This window comes from Pithys albifrons, chromosome 21 (genome assembly GCF_047495875.1).
Source record: "Pithys albifrons albifrons isolate INPA30051 chromosome 21, PitAlb_v1, whole genome shotgun sequence".
NCBI lineage: Eukaryota > Metazoa > Chordata > Aves > Passeriformes > Thamnophilidae > Pithys > Pithys albifrons.
This window is the reverse complement of record NC_092478.1, coordinates 9,240,284-9,259,404: the sequence shown is the minus strand read 5'-3', so window position 1 is coordinate 9,259,404 and position 19,121 is coordinate 9,240,284. Positions and strand designations below refer to the sequence as shown.

Below are 19,121 nucleotides of genomic sequence, written 5' to 3'. Positions count from 1 at the left end.
GCAGGGCCAGGAGTGCCCATCAGGTGGCAAAGGCAAACCAGGTTATCACGGCAGAGTGGTGTGAAACAGCCCTTGGGGTTCCTCTGGGATTGGCTGAGGGACCTGCTCCATCAGGGCACTCTAATATGGAATATTGTCCAGGAAAAGCACTTAGAACCACTTTGGCAGGTACCCCACTGTGACTTGATCCCCCAAATCTTTCCAGCCTTACTCTCTGGAGGGCACAAACCCCATCAGTGTTGGCAGGACACTCAGGAAATAGAAACTCTATGTTTCCTCTCTCACTATGAAGCAACTGCCACCTTTCCATTTGGGGGGCCCAAAAATGCAGGTTAGAGGGTCCAGCTGATCCTTTTGTTGCCCAAACACCTGAGGGCAAAGGAATGAAGATCCACCCTGGGGAGGAGCAGCGTTTTGCCTTCAGGCAGATCTGCTAAAACAGCCCAAAAAACATTGCAGCCCTTCAGTGCCAGGACAGGGAGACACAAACCTGACCAGGGTTAGGGAAGGATGCTGAGGATAAAAAAGGCATTTCATCAAGTGGATCTGAGGTCTCTCAGCAGGCCTGGGCAGTGCCACGGCCCCAGGGCTGTCAGAGCTCCAGGAGTGTTGGCACAAGGCTCTGAGGGGCAGGGGGGGATTGTTGGGGTGTCTGTGCAGGGCCAGGGGTTGGACTCAATCCCTGTGGGTCCTCCCAGCTCAGGATATTCTATAATTCTATGAAAAAGCCCCAACCTTTTGTCTCAGGGTGTCTCATTCCCTGGTCCCAGCAGTGCCCAGAGCTGTGACTGGGATGTCCCAGCTGGGGATGGGGCTCCTCCCCCTGAGGATGAACCTCCAGAGAAGCCCCAGGGTGTGCCCACCTGCTCCCTCCAGCAGCTCCCACTGAACACACCCAAGCTCCCTGCCCAGCCTGGAGACCTCCCCAGCTCCCTGCCCAGCCTGGAGACCTCCCCAGCTCCAGCCCAGAGCTGCACTGACCTTCCCACCTGTTTCCAAGGGGGTTACATTATCCTTTGGAAACATCCCAAAACTTTCCCAGCCCTTCAACATCTGCAAATGAACCTTTTCTGCACGTGCAGGTTTTGCTGATGGGCAAATCTTTGAGGCAAAGCCTTGAACACCCCCAGCCCAGGCCAGGCCAAGGCTGCTCTGCTGACACCCAGAAGGTGTTAACAAAGGACTTGGTGTCACTTTGACTAAGTGTTCCCTTCCCACTTCAATAACCAAGAGGGATTGGGGCTGCTTTTTTTTAATCATTTCTTTTTAATTCCCTCCTCCTCAACATTCATCTTTTCGTAGATCAAATGTAATTATTCCTCATGAAACAGCCCAGGTCTAATCTCAGGAGGAAGAGGGAAGGGGGAACACACCAATTGTGTAGCAAAGAGCAGGGTGTGGAGTGATCCAAGCTGGGCTGGGCCAGGGGGAGCATCTCCCTTCTCCAGCATCATCTCCCTTCTCCAAGTGGGGCAGGAGAAGCATTTCCCTTCTCCAGCATCATCTCCCTTCTCCACATGGGGCAGGAGAAGCATTTCCCTTCTCCACATGGGGCAGGAGCATCATCTCCCTTCTCCAATTGGGGCAGGAGGAGCATTTTCCTTCTCCAATTGGGGCAGGAGGAGCATTTTCCTTCTCCAGTTGGGGCAGGAGGAGCATCTCCCTTCTCCAAGTGGGGCAGGAGAAGCATTTCCCTTCTCCAGCATCATTTCCCTTCTCCAGCATCATCTCCCTTCTCCAAGTGGGGCAGGAGAAGCATCTCCCTTCTCCAATTGGGGCAGGAGAAGCATCTCCCTTCTCCAAGCAGGGCAGGAGGAGCATTTCCCTTCTCCAAGCAGGGCAGGAGGAGCATTTCCCTTCTCCAAGTGGGGCAGGAGGAGCATTTCCCTTCTCCAAGTGGGGCAGGAGAAGCATTTCCCTTCTCCAGCATCATCTCCCTTCTCCACATGGGGCAGGAGAAGCATTTCCCTTCTCCACATGGGGCAGGAGCATCATCTCCCTTCTCCAAGCAGGGCAGGAGGAGCATCTCCCTTCTCCAAGTGGGGCAGGAGGAGCATCTCCCTTCTCCAAGTGGGGCAGGAGAAGCATTTCCCTTCTCCAGCATCATTTCCCTTCTCCAGCATCATCTCCCTTCTCCACATGGGGCAGGAGGAGCATCTCCCTTCTCCAAGTGGGGCAGGAGAAGCATCTCCCTTCTCCAATTGGGGCAGGAGAAGCATCTCCCTTCTCCAAGCAGGGCAGGAGGAGCATCATTTCCCTTCTCCAAGCAGGGCAGGAGGAGCATCTCCCTTCTCCAAGCAGGGCAGGAGGAGCATCATTTCCCTTCTCCAAGCAGGGCAGGAGGAGCATCTCCCTTCTCCAAGTGGGGCAGGATTGCTTCTCCAAGACTTTCCCTTGGATCATGTCCCTTGAACTCACTCTTCCAACAAGGCAGTCCCACAGTTTGGAAGTAAATAAAATAAACCCCTTATTTTTATTACAACTTCCTTGCTTAAAGCCAAATACCCTGAACCCTCCCATACCTTTCTTTGATACAATTATTTGATTGCCAGAAAATGCCATTTCACGCCCAGACACCTCAAGAGAAAGGTTTATTTTTTGCAGCTAATGAATCTCAGCGCTGTCAACAGAAACACTGAGCTGCTTGAATGGCACAAACACTCTCTGGGGAGAAGAAATGATGGTGCAAACTCCAAACAAGAGCTGCTCTTTCTTCCACCCAACTCCACAGAGCCTTTGCAGGAACTGATGACGAGCAGGAAACCACTTCAAAGGCGGCACCTTCGTTTCATTAGGAGCTTCTTCCTCCCTTCAAGGAAAGGTTTGACTCACAAACCCACTTCAGGACACATTTTAAAGCTTCTGAGCTGGCAGAGACCTGCTCTGATCATGAGACTAAAACTGGAAGGCAAGTGCAGCCCCCCCAGGGCAGCATTCCTGGCTGGAGAGCTGCCCATTCCCGGCGTTGTCCCTTCCCAGAGCTGGAGCCTGTCCCCTGCCTGGGTTATGCAACTCCTTCCTAAGTGAGCAAGTGCTGAATAAAGATATCAAAGCAATTTTCACACTTGGAAATTACTTGTCACAGGGATGTGGATCAGGAAAAAAAAAAGCCCCTGGAGCCAAGAAGCTCTTGGGCAGAGTCGATAACGTGAGTTTTTCTGCATAAACCTCAGCAAGGATAAAAGATCCAAAATGCAGCAAAAGGAGGTTTCAAATGCCAACACCCCCCAGATTTCACAGCCTGCCAAAGCCTTCCAGCTCAGCCTGGAGACACAGCCCTGGAGGTCACTTCTGTTCCTCCCAAAGCCAGCTCTGCTCAGCCTCCAGACTCCCAGAAACTCTGCAGATCATGGAATCATGGAATGGTTTGGGTGGGAAGGGACCACAGAACTCATCTCATTCCAACCATGGGCAGGGACACCTCCCACCAGCCCAGGTGGCTCCAAGCCCTGTCCAGCCTGCCCTGGGACATTCCCAGGGATGGGGCAGCCACAGCTTCTCTGGGCACCTGTGCCAGGGCCTACCCACCCTCACAGCCAAGAATTCCTTACCAATATCCCATCTAACCCTCTGGCAGTGGGAAGCCATTCCCCTTGTCCTGTCCCTCCATCCCTTGTCCCCAGTCCCTCACCAGCTCTCCTGGAGCCTCTTTAGGCTCAAGAAGGGGCTCTCAGGTCTCCTTGGAGCCTTCTCTTCTCCAGGTGACCCCCCCAGCTATCCCAGCCTGGCTCCAGAGCAGAGGGGTCCAGCCCTGGAGCATCTCCATGGCCTCCTCTGGCCTCGCTGTGGCACTCAGGAGAACATGAACATCATCATCATCCTCATCATCCTCATCCTCATCCTCATCATCAGTGCCCTTGAAGGGATGCAGATTAATCCATTCTTGTGACAAGCAGGACCCTCCATTCCCACAAGGACCATCTCGCTCTGCTCAGGCTCCTCCATCACTGGAGAGACGATGTCCTGCAGCAGGCACAGAGCAGGGCCTGGGCACCATCCTGCAGCAGGCACAGAGCAGGGCCTGGGCACCATCCTGTCCAGCACAGGGCAAGGCCTGGGCACCATCCTGCTGGGCACACAGCAGGGCCTGGGCACCATCCTGCCCAGCACAGAGCAGGGCCTGGGCACCATCCTGCTGGGCACAGTGCAGGGCCTGGGCACCATCCTGCCCAGCACAGAGCAAGGCCTGGGTACCATCCTGCCCAGCACAGAGCAGGGCCTGGGCACCATCCTGCTGGGCACAGTGCAGGGCCTGGGCACTATCCTGCTGGGCACAGAGCAGGGCCTGGGCACCCTCCTGCTGGGCACAGAGCAGGGCCTGGGTACCATCCTGCTGGGCACAGAGCAGGGCCTGGGCACCATCCTGCCCAGAACACAGCAGGGTCTGGGCACCCTCCTGCAGCAGGCACAGAGCAGGGCCTGGGCACCATCCTGCTGGGCACAGTGCAGGGCCTGGGCACTATCCTGCTGGGCACAGAGCAGGGCCTGGGCACCCTCCTGCTGGGCACAGAGCAGGGCCTGGGTACCATCCTGCTGGGCACAGAGCAGGGCCTGGGCACCATCCTGCCCAGAACACAGCAGGGTCTGGGCACCCTCCTGCAGCAGGCACAGAGCAGGGCCTGGGCACCATCCTGCTGGGCACAGAGCAGGGCCTGGGCACCATCCTGCTGGGCACAGTGCAGGGCCTGGGCACCATCCTGCTGGGCACAGAGCAGGGCCTGGGTACCATCCTGCTGGGCACAGAGCAGGGCCTGGGCACCATCCTGCCCAGAACACAGCAGGGTCTGGGCACCCTCCTGCAGCAGGCACAGAGCAGGGCCTGGGCACCATCCTGCTGGGCACAGTGCAGGGCCTGGGCACTATCCTGCTGGGCACAGAGCAGGGCCTGGGCACCCTCCTGCTGGGCACAGAGCAGGGCCTGGGTACCATCCTGCTGGGCACAGAGCAGGGCCTGGGCACCATCCTGCCCAGAACACAGCAGGGTCTGGGCACCCTCCTGCAGCAGGCACAGAGCAGGGCCTGGGCACCATCCTGCTGGGCACAGAGCAGGGCCTGGGCACCATCCTGCTGGGCACAGAGCAGAGCCTGGGCACCCTCCTGCTGGGCACAGAGCAGGACCTGGGCACCATCCTGATGGGCGCAGAGCAGAGCCTGGGCACCATCCTGTCCAGCACAGAGCAGGGCCTGGGCACCATCCTGCTGGGCACAGGGCAGGGCCTTGGCACCATCCTGCTGGGCACAGTGCAGGGCCTGGGCTGACTGAGTGGGTGGGATCTCTGCCCATGGCAGGGGGTGGATTAGGATGGTCTTCAAGGTCCTTTCCAACCCAAACCACTCTGTGATCTGAGTGTTAATGCCAAAGCAACTGAGATGTTTTTAAAGAATAACCCCAAACTCCAACCAAAACATGAACCTGGTCCTACTTTTCCATTGAAACCCCATTCCTGATCTCTGTGAGAGAATCAGGAAAAAAAACTAATTAGAGAATCAGGAATAAAACAACTACGAGGTGAGGGATTGATTAATCCATTCTTGTGACAAGCAGGACCCTCCATTCCCACAAGGACCATCTCGCTCTGCTCAGGCTCCTCCATCACTGGAGAGACGACGTCCTGCAGCAGGCACAGAGCAGGGCCTGGGCACCATCCTGCTGGGCACAGAGCAGGGCCTGAGCACCATCCTGCTGGGCACAGAGCAGAGCCTGGGCACCATCCTGCTGGGCACAGAGCAGGGCCTGGGCACCATCCTGCTGGGCACCGAGCAGGGCAGGGCTGACTGAGTGGGTGGGATCTCTGCCCATGGCAGGTTTGATTAGGATGGTCTTCGAGGTCCTTTCCAACCCAAACCACTCTGTGATCTGAGTGTTAATGCCAAAGCAACTGAGATGTTTTTAAAGAATAACCCCAAACTCCAACCAAAACATGAACCTGGTCCTACTTTTCCATTGAAACCCCATTCCTGATCTCTGTGAGAGAATCAGGAAAAAAACTACTTAGAGAATCAGGAATAAAACAACTACGAGGTGAGGGATTGATCCACCTTTTCCCAACACCTGGAGGCCAATTCAGCCCCTCTGAAGGTGAAGGAGCAAAGCAGGTTCTAATTCTTTCAGCTTTAAGAAACACAATGGTCCCTCTGGAGTACAATTATTGAGGTGCCAAGTCTGATCTCCACATGAAATTTCTTATTCTTTTAAGGTCTTGCAGATAAGATGAAAACTGCCACGAATAATAATTAGAAAACCATCCAAGGTGGGACTTCTGGTTTGCATCAGGGTTTTTAAAAGACACACATCACTCCACACGAGTGCTCTGGTGTCATCCAAAATCGATTTGGATCGAGCAGCTCTGAAATTCTGCCTCGAAAGGACAAGAAAATCCTGCAGGGATTTCAGCACATCAGCTCTAATTCCTCAGCCAGAATTTGAAACCAGATGAAGCACAAGAAAAAGGGATCCAGATTGGAACCCCAGGAGGAAAACCCACCAGTTTTTCTTCTCTTACCACAATCATTCTTCCTGTACATGCTTGTAATCTACTTTATTACTCCACATTCCAGCAGAAATTAATCAATTATTAAAAAAACCTCGAGAAATAAAACAAAGTACAGCAACAGTTTTCTTTTCAGACCTCAAAATGTTGTTCTCAAGCAAATCCAGGACCGTGACTGCTCCTTATCCATTTTTCATGGCCTTGGTTTTAATACACTTACTCTTGGAAATCAACCCCAACCAATATTCCAGGGATTATTCCTTTCTTTCCCGTGTTTCTAAGGCAGTTTCAAGGAATCATGTAAAATTTATACCCAGGGAAGAAGAAGTCCAAGGCAATGGGACTTAAAATAGAAGAGCATTAAAACAGATCACATTGAATCAGCAGCACAAAGCACTTCAAGCTTGATGTTAAACAGACCACACAGGTTTGCAGGGAACCAGTGGAGTTTTAACTCCAAAGGGTCAGGAAAAGCAGCAGCAGGAGCCTGGCTGGTGCTCCTGCACTTGCCTTTTGCTGCATTAAATGTTTCTTGCAACATTTGAATGCGTGAAACTCTTCTTGGTTGGCCACATGTTCTCTCCAAGTGATTGCTTTGATTTACCTTCAGTTGGTGACTTTGGTTACTGTTATTAAATAAGTAGACAGATAAATGTACAGAGACTCAGAAACCTTCCCTGCTCAGCCCCAGGGCCTGATAACACCCCCTGAACAGGAAAACCACAGGAATTGGGAAGTCTCTGTTGTTTAACTTGTCAAGTGACTTTTCTGTTTACTCCAGAGACTGGGAACCAGCAGGAGAACCCTTTGGAAGAGGGGATGGTTTAAGGAGTAGGGGTGAGGAAAGGGGTGGTTTCAAGCTGGGGAGGCAGAGTCTGATTAGGTTTCTAAGCACAGAAGCGATAGCAGGAACCAGAACAGTTTGGGGAGGCTGGGACAGGACACAGGGAATGACTTCCCACTGCCAGAAAGTTAGATGGGATATTGGGAAGGAATTCTTGGCTGGGAGGGTGGGCAGGCCCTGGCACAGGTGCCCAGAGAAGCTGTGGCTGCCCCATCCCTGGGAGTGTCCAAGGCCAGGCTGGACAGGGCTTGGAGCACCCTGGGCTGGTGGGAGGTGTCCCTGCCCATGGCAGGGGTGGCACTGGATGAGTTTTAAGGTCCTCTGTTGGCTGAGCCAACTTGTGTTGTGTTCACCCATTTCCAGGGCAGGAGTTGGGTGCAGTTCCTCTGCTGACTCATTCAGGGATCTCCCTCTTCCCTTATCCCAGGGGGGCACTTGGCTGCTCATGAGTGTGTTTGGTGAAGGAGCTGATATCAGATCACAGAATCACAGAATAGATTGGGTTAGAAAAGACCTCCAAGATCATCAAGTCCAACCCTTGGTCCAACTCCAGTCCCTTTACCAGATCATGGCACTCAGTGCCACGGCCAATCTGCATTTAAAAACCTCCAGGGATGGGGAATCCACCCCCTCTCTGGGCAGCCCATTCCAATCCCTGATCACTCTCTCTGCAAAGAATTTCTTTCTGCTCTCCAACTTCAATTTCCCCTGGCAGAGCTTGAGCCCATCGTGCCCCCTTGTCCTATTGCTGAGTGCCTGGGAGAAGAGACCAACCCCCACCTGGCCAGAACTTCCCTTCAGGCAGTTCCAGACAGTGCTGAGGTCACCTCTGAGCCTCCTCTTCTCCAGGCTGAACACCCCCAGCTCCCTCAGCCTCTCCCCACAGCACTTGTGCTCCAGTCCCTTCTCCAGCCTCGTTGCTCTTCTCTGTGTCAGAGACACAGCCTGGCTCTGACCTGAGCAGAAAAGGACTCCTGAGATGAAAAATCCTCCCCATCAGGTGATATAAAATCCCTCAGCAATGCTCCAAGGCCCTGTGACTTTGAAAGGACTTAAACCTTCAGCTTGGCAGGGACTGTGCCATGGTGGCTCCCAAGACAGGCAGGATCAGGACCTTCCCCACCCAGGCTCTCCATGGGCTGGAGCAGCAGCTGCAGCAGCAGCAGGGCCGTGACAGGGACATGCCAGGGGACAGGAACCTTGTCCTGCTCCAGCTGCTGCTCTGCCACGTGACAGGAGCTCGGCCAGCACTGACCTCCAACCACAGAGGAGCTGAGTCAGGAGAGGAACCACCTGCCTTGGCCTGAGCAAGAAATGGTGTCTGAGCTGAGCAGGAACCTTCACTGCACCTGGGACAGGGTTCTGTGTGCAGGGGGGACACAGAACCAGAGAAGGGACCCACAGGGACCATCAGTCCAACCCTCAGCCCAGCCCCAAGAGTCACCCCCTGTGCCCCAGAGCATCATCCAAACCCTCCTGGAGCTCTGGCAGCCTTGGGGCTGTGCCCACTGCCCTGGGGAGCCTGGGCAGTGCCCACCACCCTCTGGGGGAAGAGCCTTTTGCTGAGATCCAACCTGCCCCTGCCCTGGCACAGCTCCAGCCATTCCCTGGGTGCTGTCCCTGCCCTGGCACAGCTCCAGCCATTCCCTGGGTGCTGTCCCTGCCCTGGCACAGCTCCAGCCATTCCCTGTGTGCTGCCCCTGCCCTGGCACAGCTCCAGCCATTCCCTGGGTGCTGTCCCTGCCCTGGCACAGCTCCAGCCATTCCCTGGGTGCTGTCCCTGAGCACAGAGAGCAGAGATCCCCCTCAGCTCTGCAGAAGCAGCTCTGGAGTGCCAGGACAGGTTTGGGTCACACTTTGAATCAGTTCCTTTGGGCTCATCGACATTTCATATGAAAATCCTTTTGCCCCCTTGGTTTGAGAAGGAACAAATGGCAAAATAGAATCATTAGATTGTCATATGGAGAATCTCAGACAGTCACAGACTCATCAACAGACTCATAGACAGATAGAACTGATTGAGTTTCTTGCTGTTTCCTCGAGTTCTGAGGGGTTTAGGTTGGAAGAACTCTCCAAAACTGAGTCCAAGTGTTCCCCCAGCACTGCCAAAAGCCACCACTGACCCATGTCCCCAAGTGCCACATGGCAGTGCTGGGGGATGGTTGGACTTGATGATCCTACAGGGCTTTTCCAACCTTAATGATTCTGTGATTCTATGGCAAGAAGGAGGAAAGTTCACCTCAAACACATAAAATATCCTCACACACACAGGGGGGGAACTTCAGGAAAAAACTGGGGCTTCAGGGTGACCTCATTGTGGCCTTGCAGTACCTGATGGGACCCTACAAGAAAGATGGAGAGAGGCTATTGAGAAGGGCTGGAGTGCCAGGACAAGGGGAATGGCTTCAGATTCCCAGAGGGCAGGGTTGGATGGGATATTGGGAAGGAATTCCTCCCTGGGAGGGTGGCACAGCACCCAGGCTCAGCCACAGCCTGGCATGGGGTGACTGGATTGAGAGGAACAAACTGCCACTTGTTATCTCAGGAAATAACAAACCAGCAATGCAAGTTCCAATGATGAAAGCAGAGATTAAGCTGCCATAAAAACATAATTACCTCGTTAAAAAACACTCTTGTGGACGGCGAAGCAAAGGATTTATGGTATTTTTCTTCTGGGTTTTGTCCAAAGCTTCTAAAAATAGATCTGAAAGGCCCACCATGATGTGCTGGAAGTGCTGCCCATTCCACTTAACAAGGCCCAACATAAACAAGGAGTCTGAAATAAATTTCTCTTATTGATTAAGCAATCCTTGAGAGACCAGTGCTCTTGTAAGGTCCTAATTCAGGAGCTGGGCTCTAAAATCACAACCATTATGGACAGAGAAATAAGTTTTCAACATTTGAACTGCCCATTCTTGTTCACTAGTGGAGCTGCAGCTTGGCAGGGGGTGAGGACATTCCTGCAGAGTGAGAGGGAAGAGCAGGAGGTGCCAGGAGTGTGTGGGGGGGACATTCCCATCCCAGCACACACTGGGATGATGCTTTAAAAGCAGCCCCTGAAGAGCACCTGGATGATGCTCTGCAGGAAAAGATCTTGGAATCATTAAGGTCAGAAAAGCCCTCTAAGATCATCGAGTCCAGCTGTTCCTCCAGAGTCACCAAAGCCACCACTTGCCATGTCCCCAAATGCCACACCCACATATCTGTTAAATCCCTCAACACAGGAGTGTTTGAGGTCTGGAGTCCACAATGAAGAAAGATGTGGAACTGTTAGAGTTGGTCCAGAGGAGGCCATGGAGATACTCCAAGGGCTGGAGCACCTCTGGGCTGGAGCCAGGCTGGGACAGCTGGGGGGGCTCACCTGGAGAAGAGAAGGATCCAGGGAGACCTCAGAGCCCCTTCCAGTGCCTGAAGGGGCTCCAAGAGAGCTGGGGAGAGACTGAGGACAAGGGATGGAGGGACAGGACACAGGGAATGGCTTCAAACTGCCAGAGGGCAGGGAGAGGTGGGATATTGGGAAGGAATTCTTGGCTGTGAGGGTGGGCAGGCCCTAGCACAGGTGCCCAGAGAAGCTGTGGCTGCCCCAGCCCTGGGAGTGTCCCAGGCCAGGTTGGACAGGGCTTGGAGCAACCTGGGCTGGTGGGAGGTGTCCCTGCCCATGGCAGGGGGTGGACCTGGATGAGCTTTAAGGTCCCTTCCAACCCAAACCACTCTGTGATTCTATTCTATGATTCTATTTCAAAATTACATTGGTTCTTAATAAATAACATCACAACAAAGGGTTGACCCAAGGCCTACATGTCCCTGGATGCAGAGTGTGCCTCCTCCTCCCACCTGAGCAGCATCACTTGGGCTTGACAGGATCTGAAATTCTGACACCTCAAACCAAAGCATTCATTTAGAGACCCAGTCTCCAGGAAAAGCCTTCAGACCTTCCTGCCTGGACCCTCCAGGAGAGCCCAGAGGGGAGAGAAAGGCTCCTCAGGACTGTTAAGCAAATTTCACACAGAGCCAGAATGACATAAAAGCAATGGAGCAGACAAATGTTTTTACAGGTCTGTAAACACTTGTATCATCCCATGGATCATCAACTCTCCCACTGCAGGGCTCACCAAACACTCCATCCCCTGCTGCTCTCAGAACTAAGGATTAGGGGAGATCCTTTAGTGCATCTAAAGGAGAGCAACGAGGCTGGAGAAGGGACTGGAGCACAAGTGCTGTGGGGAGAGGCTGAGGGAGCTGGGGGTGTTCAGCCTGGAGAAGAGGAGGCTCAGAGGTGACCTCAGCACTGTCTGGAACTGCCTGAAGGGAAGTTCTGGCCAGCTGGGGGTTGGTCTCTTCTCCCAGGCACTCAGCAATAGGACAAGGGGGCACGATGGGCTCAAGCTCTGCCAGGGGAAATTGAAGTTGGAGATGAGAAAGAAATTCTTTGCAGAGAGAGTGCTCAGGCATTGGAATGGGCTGCCCAGAGAGGGGGTGGATTCCCCATCCCTGGAGGTTTTTCAACTGAGCTTGGCCGTGGCACTGAGTGCCATGATCTGGTAAAGGGACTGGAGTTGGACCAAGGGTTTGGACTTGATGATCTCGAAGGTCTTTTCCAACCCAGTCCATTCTGTGATTCTGTGATCTGATATCAGCTCCTTCACCAAACACACTCATGAGCAGCCAAGTGCTCCCCTGGGATAAGGGAAGAGGGAGATCCCTGAATGAGTCAGCAGAGGAACTGCACCCAACTCCTGCCTTGGGAATGGGTGAACACAACACAAGTTGGCTCAGCCAATAGAGGACCTTAAAGCCCATCCAGTGCCACCCCTGCCATGGGCAGGGACACCTCCCACCAGCCCAGGGTGCTCCAAGCCCTGTCCAGCCTGGCCTTGGACACTCCCAGGGCTGGGGCAGCCAGAGCTTCTCTGCCCAACCTGTGCCAGGGCCTGCCCACCCTCCCAGCCAGGAATTCCTTCCCAATATCCCACCTATCCCTGCCCTCTGGCAGTGGGAAGCCATTCCCTGTGTCCTGTCCCTCCATCCCTTGTCCCACGTCCCTCTCCAGCTCTCTTGGAGCTCCTTTAGGCACTGGAAGGGGCTCTCAGGTCTCCCTGGAGCCTTCTCTTCTCCAGGTGACACCCCCAGCTGTCCCAGCCTGGCTCCAGAGCAGAGGGGGCTCCAGCCCTTGGAGAATCTCCATGATCTCCTCTGGACACATTCCAAGCCCCAGAGCCATTCCCAGGGAATGGAGCAGCCCTTGGCCAGTGATTGGATTGATAAGCAACAGAAGGGCTGGAAAGGGGAACAAACCCAAGTTCCCTTCAGGCCAAGCCTGGCACCTCCCATGCAGCTTCCAGGAGAGCTCAAGGCAAAGGGAAGATCATGTTTAATAGAGGGTAAGAATATCAAAAGCTTCTTAAATGTTAATCAGCAGAAAAGCTGGGCAAGCTGGATGATGTGTGCTGGCTGAGGAGAGGGAAAGATGAGAGGACATGGAGGAGGAGGAGGAGGAAGGCCTTGTCATTCCCATTTCCAGCTCCCAGGTAAGAGCCCCTTTCCAAAGGCCAGGGCAAGGGGCAGGAGTGCCCTGTGCCAACCCCAGGGTGGCAGCTGAGCAGCCTCTGCAGCCACAGCCAACAGCCCCAAAGCCCCAGGCAGGAATGAGGAGGGGAAGGAACCCCCAAAGCACCAGACAAGAACTAAGACAACATGGATTTTGCCCCCACCTCTGCCTCAGGCTGGTCCCACCCACCTTGCCTTCCCCCAGCTCACTGTCCTGCCTTGCCAAGACACACAGCACAGCCAGGAGCTTGGAATGACACATCCCTTTGACTGTGAGCTGTGTTTGGGAACAATTCCCCCCTTTTCTTGCCTACAAGCAGACCAAGAGGCACTGGAGCAGGCAGAAGAAATCAGGTTTCTCTCCCCCTGCAGCCAAACACCTTGCTGGTCCCTCTGGATTGCTGCTCCCTGGAAGCTGCACTGAAGGGAGATGATGTACTTCAGAGGCAATAAGTTAGTATTAAACACCTCACCTGTGTCACACCCCTCTCACTGCAGCTCCAAGGGGTTACACCACAAGTCTCATTAGCAAGCCCATTAACACAAGCCCACAGCTGGTGCAGAGCATTTACTGTGCAGAAGAGTCAGAGTCTTCCAAATTTATAGTGGCAAAATTGATTACTGATTCCAACATCTGTTGCATATTTTACATTTAAATTCTCCTTCAAAAGTCACTCAGCTCAGAAACATCACACAGGGCTCCCCCTCCCCCAGGAACCACACAAATCATCTCCCTGCAAATCAAATGTGTCTTTTCAGAGCAGCAATTGTTCCTGCCATGGATTACATAACAATAAGCACCAGAATGTGCTGAAGATGTGACTCCATCTATTGATGCTGTTTGTATTCACACAGAGCCAAGGGGAACTTCGAGGGCAGAGTAACATTGAGGGGGGGAAAAAAAGAGTAAACAGCAGCAGATGCAAGGCTGGGAATGTTTAAATATTCCAACTTCAGCATCCAGAAGTGTAAAAGGAATTACCTGGGAGCACTGTGCAAATGCTGACCTGGAAGATGGGAATGAGAGATGGTTTTCTATCTCCTGCCTTCCTCTGGCACCTTCCAGCAAGGAACATCCTGGCAGTGCCAGGCACCAAATCCAGGCACTGCCAATGGGTGACAGCCCAGCACAGGTAGAGGGAACTATTTCCCTTCTTGACAATAGTTTTAATAAAGGAAAAAAAACCCCAAAACCTTTGCTACACCTCACCCAGAGAGCCATGGCCCTGGTTCTCCAGGAAATCTTAATTGCCTTGAAGCAGAGAAACACTGAGGGCAAGGTGATACCCAAGATGTGAAGCACATGTTGTGTATGATGTTCAAAGCCACGACTCTGAGCTCCTGACAGTGCCAATAAGCTGTTTCTTTTGCTTTCTGTGACCCTCCTGGAAGGACAGGAAGGACAAGGTTCTGCTTCATCATCAGTTCCTGCAGTGCCACAACATTTATTAACCTCAAGGGCTCGTTCCCCTCTTGCTTTGTGTGTGGCTTCAATCTGTTTGAGAGAACATTGGCACCTGTCCCCTGAAAGTTAGAGCAGCTCAGCAATGCCCACTTGGTGTCTGGCAGCACAGCAAGTACTGCAGGGTACAGGGCATCGAGTGGATTGGACAGGATTTATCATGATTAAGTCAAGAAAATACAGACAGAGGAGGTGACACCACGGCAAGGTTGGAAGAATGTTCCTCAGAGCACGTGAGTGACATCAGGGACCTTCTGCCCAGAGATCAGCAACCCCATGGACACCCCTGGACCAGCAGAAACTTCCTTCTAGGGCTGTTTTAGTCTCCCAACAGCTTAGGAAGAGCACTGGCAGCAGGTCAGGGAGGGGATCCTGCCCCTCTGCCCAGCCCTGGCAGGCACATCTGCAGGGCTGTGCCCACCTCTGGCTCCTCAGCACAGCAGGGCCATGGAGCTCCTGGGCAGGGCAACCTGGGCTAGGGGAAAGTGTCCCTGCCCATGGCAGGGGGTGGGATGAGATGGACTTTAAGGTTCCTTCCAACCCCAAACCATTCTGTTGTTCTACAATCACCTCACTGAAGCAACAGGTTTGAAACCCACCTCTTTGCCCTCCTGTTTAAGAAGGATCAGCCTGGTTTTGGTTGCAGGAAAGAAAACAGTCCAGAACACCCTTTCTCACCCAGGACTTTGTCTTCTCCTTTCCTCTTCCTTCTGCCTGGATTATCAGAGCAGATCTTTGCTTTGCAGCCCCAGGGTAGAGAGCAGGGGAGCTGCAGGATCAGCACCTGCCAAACACCACCAGGCTGAGCCCAGCAAGGCACAACTTGTGCTCTGAAAAAACTCCTTTTTCCCACAGATGTGCCCAGACCAAACCTGCCCAGGACTCCCACCAGCAGTGACTCAGGAGCTGCAGTGCCAGCTTGTCTCGTGCTCAGGAGAGTGAGGTCAGTCTGGATGGTTTGTTGGGCACTGCAGAAATATGGGGCTTGGATTTGGCTTCCAGATAAATCGGCAGCACCTTCCCAGCAAAATGCATCAGCACTTCCCCACTCCAGGAGCACTTTAAGGTGGTTTGTGGGTACCAGAATGATGTATAACATGATGCCACTGGGACAGTGACTGTCCCCCTGTGCTGGCACTGGTGAGGGCTCTTGAGGGCTGTGCCAGTTCTGGGCCCCTCAGGAAAGGGACATTGAGGGGCTGGAGTGTGTCCAGAGAAGGGGACAGAGCTGGGAAGGGGCTGGAGCAGCAGGAGCAGCTGAGGGAGCTGGAGGGGCTCAGCCTGGAGAAAAGGAGGCTCAGGGGGGACCTTCTGGCTCTGCAATCCCTGCCAGGAGGGGGGAGCCGGGACAGGGGGTCGGGCTCTGCTCCAGGAACAGGGACAGGAGGGGAGGGCACGGCCTCAGGCTGGGCCAGGGGAGGGGCAGGTTGGACATCAGGAGGAATTTCCCCATGGAAAGGGTGGTCAGGCATTGGAAGGGGCTGCCCAGGGACGTTTGGAGTGCCCAGCCCTGGAGGTGCCCAAGGCAGGACTGACCGTGGCACTGAGTGCTCTGGGCTGGGGGACAAGGTGGGCATCAGGCACAGGGTGGGCTCCAGGGGCTGGGAGGGCTTTGCCAAGGTGGGCATCGGGCACAGGGTGGGCTCCATGGGCTGGGAGGGCTTTGCCAAGGTGGGCATCGGGCACAGGGTGGGTTTCATGGGCTGGGAGGGCTTTTCCAAGGTGGCCATTGGGCACAGGGTGGGGTCCATGGGCTGGGAGGGCTTTTCCAAGGTGGGCATCGGGCACAGGGTGGGCTCCAGGGGCTGGCAGGGCTTTTCCAGTATCAGTGGTTCTGGGATTAAGAGGAAAAACCCAACAAACAGCAGCTGCCCCAAGAGTTCTTGTGCCCACCTGTGATGACACAACACACAGCTGGGCAGGGCTGGCAGAGCAGTTTTACCAACTGGAGCAAATATTAATTGGCTCTTGTGTTATCCATGTTTCAAGGACCCTTCAAAGTGCAGTTGCTCTGAGGAGAAAATGCACCTGCTGGTTGAGCTCCTTTTTCCTCTCCTCTTCACCTTGACCAGAGTATTTTTAGCTTTATGGACAGACTTGCCAATACTTTCACCTTCAATTCTTTGCAAGGAAATTTCTGACAACACCCAGGGATGAATGAACCAAATCTGTCCAGGGTCAAGAGAGGCAGCAGGAGAGAAATGATGAGCAAAAGCAAGTTCCCAAAAGGCTTCTGCAATAACTTTTGCCTTCAGTATTTTAGCTCTCCCTGCTTCCCACAGCCTCCTCTGCTCACAGAGGACTTAATTTGTACCTGAATTCAGCTCACTCTGACCTGGGATTTGGTTTAAGCCCAGCCAGCACAATCCCACACAAACCACCTGATCACGCTGCTCACCTGCCTTTGCAGAAGGAAGTGCCACTCAATTCCACTGAGTCTCCCAGATCTACCAATCTAAGTAGATTTGGCAGAAAATAGCCCAACATTGTCATGTCAGAAGGCAGAAAAACTCATCATTTAATGGGAAGTCTCTCCTGGCTGTTCATCTCAGCAGGTGACGTGTCAACATCTGCCCAACTGGTAAACACGAGTGTTTGATTCCATCAGAGCACAGGATCAGAAAGGAGGGAGGGAGTCCTGCTCCTGCAGCCCTGTTGTTACTAATTCATGTGCTGCTGGCCCAGGGTGCTTCATTAATTACCACAAAACATGTCACACTCAGCTCTGAGCTGACACAATCCCATGGACCTTCAGCTCCCTGCTCAGATGGACACAAATCACCACAGAGCCCTCACAGTGCAAAGGTCTCCCTTGTTGTGATTCTCAGAGCTGCTGGTTGGGGTAAATCTTCCAGAACTGAGGATCTTTCTATGGAGCAGGAGGGTGGTGAGGAATATTTCTATGGAGCAGGAGGGTGGTGAGGGTATTTCTATGGAGCAGGAGGGTGGTGAGGATCTTTCTATGGAGCAGGAGGGTGGTGAGGAATATTTCTATGGAGCAGGAGGGTGGTGAGGATATTGCTATGGAGCAGGAGGGTGGTGAGGGTATTTCTATGGAGCAGGAGGGTGGTGAGGGTATTTCTATGGAGCAGGAGGGTGGTGAGGGTATTTCTATGGAGCAGGAGGGTATTTCTATGGAGCAGGAGAGTGGTGAGGGTATTTCTATGGAGCAGGAGAGTGGTGAGGAATATTTCTATGGAGCAGGAGGGTGGTGAGGGTATTTCTATGGAGCAGGAAGGTGGTGAGGGTATTTCTATGGAGCAGGAAGGTGGTGAGGGTATTTCTATGGAGCAGGAGAGTGGTGAGGGTATTTCTATGGAGCAGGAGGGTGGTGAGGGTATTTCTATGGAGCAGGAGGGTGGTGAGGAATATTTCTATGGAGCAGGAGGGTGGTGAGGATATTTCTATGGAGCAGAAGGGTGGTGAGGGTATTTCTATGGAGCAGGAGAGTGGTGAGGGTATTTCTATGGTGCAGGAGGGTGGTGAGGGTATTTCTATGGAGCAGGAGGGTGGTGAGGGTATTTCTATGGAGCAGGAGGGTGGTGAGGATCTTTCTATGGAGCAGGAGGTGGTGAGGGTATTTCTATGGAGCAGGAGGTGGTAAGGGTATTTCTATGGAGCAGGAGAGTGGTGAGGGTATTTCTATGGAGCAGGAGGGTATTTCTATGGAGCAGGAGGGTGGTGAGGATATTTCTATGGAGCAGGAGAGTGGTGAGGATATTTCTATGGAGCAGGAGGGTGGTGAAGAATATTTCTATGGAGCAGGAGAGTGGTGAGGAATATTTCTGTGAAGCAGGAGGGTGGTGAGGGTATTTCTATGGAGCAGGAGGGTATTTCTATGGAGCAGGAGAGTGGTGAGGGTATTTCTATGGAGCAGGAGGGTATTTCTATGGAGCAGGAGAGTGGTGAGGGTATTTCTATGGAGCAGGAGAGTGGTGAGGATATTTCTATGGAGCAGGAGGGTGGTGAGGAATATTTCTATGGAGCAGGAAGGTGGTGAGGGTATTTCTATGGAGCAGGAGAGTGGTGAGGGTATTTCTATGGAGCAGGAGGGTGGTGAGGGTATTTCTATGGAGCAGGAGAGTGGTGAGGAATATTTCTATGGAGCAGGAGGGTGGTGAGGGTATTTCTATGGAGCAGGAGGGTGGTGAGGATATTTCTATGGAGCAGGAGGGTGGTGAGGATATTTCTATGGAGCAGGAGGGTGGTGAGGGTATTTCTATGGAGCAGGAGAGTGGTGAGGGTATTTCTATGGAGCAGGAGAGTGGTGAGGAATATTTCTATGGAGCAGGAGGGTGGTGAGGGTATTTCTATGGAGCAGGAGAGTGGTGAGGAATATTTCTATGGAGCAGGAGGGTGGTGAGGATATTGCTATGGAACAGGACGGTGGTGAGGGTATTTCTATGGAGCAGGAGGGTGGTGAGGGTATTTCTATGGAGCAGGAGGGTGGTGAGGATATTGCTATGGAACAGGAGGGTGGTGAGGGTATTTCTATGGAGCAGGAGAGTGGTGAGGGTATTTCTATGGAGCAGGAGGGTGGTGAGGACATTTCTATGGAGCAGGAGGGTGGTGAGGGTATTTCTATGGAGCAGGAGGGTGGCCAGAGCTGCCAAACTCCAGCACATACTTTAATGTCCTTCCTGAACTGCAGTTTCAAGGGGACCTCTGAGAACCAGAGCAAAGAGGCCCACGGGGGTTTCTGACCCTTCCCAAGCTCCCCTGAATTTCCAGCTTTCCTTCAGCAGCCTGTTTTCCTGTAACCACTTCAGGAAATCGA

At 53.3% G+C, this 19,121-nt stretch overlaps 1 protein-coding gene across 1 annotated transcript in view; it reads right to left on the bottom strand.

The window, feature by feature from the left end:
• LOC139681459 (S-adenosyl-L-methionine-dependent tRNA 4-demethylwyosine synthase TYW1-like) overlaps nt 1–19,121 on the bottom strand; it is a 107,340-nt gene that overhangs the window by 23,141 nt on the left and 65,078 nt on the right. The window lies entirely within an intron of this gene.